The sequence below is a fragment of the Orycteropus afer genome, unplaced genomic scaffold (genome assembly GCF_000298275.1).
Source record: "Orycteropus afer afer isolate SDZICR_OR568_19922 unplaced genomic scaffold, OryAfe1.0 scaffold00359, whole genome shotgun sequence".
NCBI classification, from domain to species: domain Eukaryota; kingdom Metazoa; phylum Chordata; class Mammalia; order Tubulidentata; family Orycteropodidae; genus Orycteropus; species Orycteropus afer.
The window spans coordinates 2,822,559-2,826,536 of record NW_006921946.1 but is presented as its reverse complement, the minus strand read 5'-3'; the positions used below and the strand labels follow the sequence as shown (position 1 = coordinate 2,826,536).

Here is a 3,978-nt window from a genome sequence, read left to right as displayed (position 1 = left end):
GGGTTGCTATGAGTTGGCCCCATCTTGATGGCACCTAACAACAAATAACAAGAGTATTTAAATAGGTGGAATATAGGGAATAGTATATCCATGAAATAATTACTTGTATTATGTAAATAAATAACTGAGATGTAATATCTGATTAATAGAGTTGCCCTGTGTGTCTTTCATACAATGCATCAGAAAATATCTCAGTGCATACATGCAATTGTTCAACATGCATGAAACATTGTTTTCCATATTTTTCTCTAGCTGAACAACATTTGTATTCTGCCAGTTTCATCAAATGGCAGAAGCTCAATCTCAATCAGCCCTAACCGACAGTCCTGCAGGACTGTGTCTACAAAATGCCAGGTGGGGGGCCATCTGGCCCTCAGTGTCATCAGTTATCCCCCTTGGCACCTGCAGAGACTTCCTTCTTCCAGTCTGGTCTGCGGTCACTCGTCCTTGCAGGTGCCACTCTATCCTCCTCCTCGCATTCCTTCCAAGGACGCATTAGCTGGCTGGCTCTCTGTGCATTTTCACAGGAGACATTTTGCTGCTTCTATAGTGCTTGAGGCAAAGGAAGACTCTGGGAGCTGCTGTCAGCTCACAAGCCTAGTCGCCTTGCTTTTAGAGAACCCCAGTTATCTGATATTTCTGTCATTTTCTCCCATACTGAAGCTTGTTCTGTGGCTATCAACAAAGCAAATGACCCCTTTCTCATTTTTTTTCAAACTTCTAGGCTATTTTCTTTTTTGCCTCTCATTTTCTCCTCTTCCAAGCCCATAAAGGTTTTGCCTGGATATGGGCAGGAACAGCTACTTTTACTCATTATGGACTCTTCCAACTCTCTTGGATTTTGGAACTCCAAAACTGTGTGAGCAGTGAGCATAGAAGATTCTAGCTCCTAATGGAATTAGAGGACGTTTCACAAGGTAAAACAAAGCAAGAACAAAAGCCACATTGATGATCTAAGTTTTAAGTTAGCAGGATAAAGTGTATTAAACTTATATGTTTACACATGCGATACTGAACAATATATCAATACATTTATTTTACCTATCTCCATATGGGATACTTTATGGTATAGCAAACATGATTCTAGATTGCAAACCTTTCTCTTTTTTTTGCATTGTAGTAACCTTTGGAAACAAACTGGAGGCATCACGTTAGAATGCCACTCTGTGTAGCCGAGATTCTGAATGGCTAATCAAATGTGATCCAACTTAATTCAATAAAAAAGTATAGGGTACCTCTGGGAATACATGCATCCTGGGTGATTCTCCCTGAAAACTCTTTATCTGACTTAAAAAATCAGAAGCAGAACAGCAGAGATGCTGGTTTGTGCTGCATAATGAGGGCCTGATGGGCTTGGCTTTCATTTTGATCATAGAAGGGGGAGCATATGCTTTGGAAAGTGGATGAGCAGCTGTCACGTTTGGCAAGCTGTTATGACGGGAGATTTATAGAGCACTAGCCCACCTTCAATCAAAGGTGCCCTTAGGTGGTGGTATTGTGGTTAGGTGCCACCGAGTCGGCTTTGACTCATAGCAACCCGGGGACAACAGAATGAAACCCTGCCTGGTCCTGCAGTGTTCTCACAGTCCTGGCTATGAGTCTACTGCTGTGGCCATGGGTCATTCCATCTCATTGTGAGTTTCCCCCTTTGCCACTGACCCTCCACTTTACTGAGCATGACAGCCTTCTCCAGAGCATGGTCTCTTCTGGCAACACGATCAAAGTAGGTGAGACGAAGTCTGGCCATTTTCCCTTCCACGGAGCATTCCGGCTGCACTTCTTCCAGGACAGATTTGTTTGTTCTTCTGACAGTCCATGGTATTTTCCGTATTCTTTGTCAACACCACAATTGAAAGGCATCAACTCTTCCTCAGTCTTGCTTATTCATTGTCCAGCTTTCACATGTTTATGAGGTGATTGAAAATACCATGGCTTGGGTCAGGCTCACCTTACCTTCAAAGAGACATCTTTGCTCTTTAACACTTTGAAGAGGTTTTTTGCAGCAGATTTGCACAGGGAATACAAGGTCTTAGGTGGTAGTTTCAGCATTTTCTTCAGGAAGTAAATTTGTTTGGATGGCAGTGCATGATCAAATGCTTAATTTTGTCTCAAGATACTCACAACCTAGACAATGGCAGAAGTTATCAGGAACTAGCCATAGTGATGGAACAATTAAAAAAAAAATTTCACTCAAGTTGATTCCGACTCATAAAGACCCTAAAGGACAGAGTAGAACTGCCTCCATAGGGCTTCCAAAGCCATAATCTCTAAGGAAGCAGACTGCCACATCTTTCTCCTTCAGAGAAACTGGTAGGTTTGAACCATCAACCTTTTGGTTAGGAACCAAATGCTTTAATTACCAGGGATTCTCCTCTATGTATCCACTTGCTACTTAATAGTGGGTTCGTTATCAAACCTACACTTTATTCAGCTTTATGTGGAATCATTTCATACAGATCAATTTGAATTATGTTTGTTAAAGACAAAAACAATGTGTAAGAGAGACAGAGATTGATTTAGACTTTCTGGAATGGGTTTGATAGCCACTCTTGTGACTGCTACATGGTCATAATAATAATAGTAAAATCATGTGATATGCATTACAAGAATTTCTACATTGCACTTAACTATAAAATTATTTAAATCATAAAGTTAGACATAAAAGTATAGTGAGGAGGAGAAGGGGTGTGCCGAGTTATCACCTTTGATTCCTGTGACATTAAAAATCAGATGTTGCTGTGCTCATTCAGTCTGACCCATAGCTTGTTTCTGTTCATTTTTAATTCATTTGTATAAAGTTATTGAACTTATAAAGTGCTAATGGAAGCTCTGGTAGCGTAGTGCCTAAGGCACTTGACTGCTAACCAGAGGGCTGGTGGTTCAAACCCACCAGCCACTCCTCGGAAGGAAAGTTTGGCAATCTACTTCCATAGTGATACTACCTCGGAAACCCAAGGAGTGGTCTCTATGAGTCGGGTCTGACTCAACGGCACATAACAACAACCACAACAACCACATGGAAAAGGCTGCTTAAAACATAAAGTGATTCACATTGTTTTGAACAGCTTGTTCTATAACGTTCCTGTAATACTAAGTTGACAAATACTTATTAACCTTCCTCTTCATGTTAGAGCCATGCTCTAAGAACTTAAATCTTATTTGGCATGTTTTGATCTCAGTTCAAAAAGATCAATAGTAAAATAGTTATTCTAGAACTTTCTTTGCCCCTGTGAAATATGGGGCTGAAGACTTGTGTCTTCATTGTATAAAGAAGCAGCCATTAAATTGTAAGCAATTAAACTTTGAATTACCTCTCAGAGAAAACTGAGTTAGGCTGTATGCTTCTAGTGTATATTATAGATATCATATTGATGGAATTAATTGGAGTTTTTTTTTTTTTTTTTTTTTTTTCCCCAGATCTAGATCTTACCAATTAAAATAATTTTTGAACTGATGAATCTTCACTGGATATTTTATTCTACTTGAAATATTTAATCAAAATTATGATGTTAGGAAGAATTATTCAGTCCTCAACACAGAAGCATCTTGGTGCTATAAGAATATGTGCATTAATCCAGAACTCTGAGAAAGAGTTGAATTTCCAGTCCTTATGTCACTTATTCAACCCTTTAATTCATCATCACTAAATGCCAAATATGAACTGAATTTGTATTGTGTGTTAGTCATAGTCCTAATCCTGGGTACAGCAGTAAACTGAACCAATAAGACCTCCTCTTCTGAACGGATAGTCTTAATTTATATATGGACCTGTGTTTCCCACAACCTCTCGAAATTATTTCATAAAAATTTACTTTCATCATTGGTTCTTCAAGTTTTTACAATACTATAGATTTTTAGAGGAAATGCAAACATGGTAACACAATTGTAATTAGTTGTTGAGTAGCGTCTTTTATAGGAGCTCTGGTAGCATAGTGGCTAAAGCACTTGACTGCTAACCAGAAGGCTGGCGGTTCAAAC

General features: G+C 39.2%; 1 protein-coding gene across 1 annotated transcript in view; it reads left to right on the top strand.

The window, feature by feature from the left end:
* KCND2 (potassium voltage-gated channel subfamily D member 2) overlaps positions 1-3,978 on the top strand; it is a 637,468-nt gene that overhangs the window by 209,673 nt on the left and 423,817 nt on the right. The window lies entirely within an intron of this gene.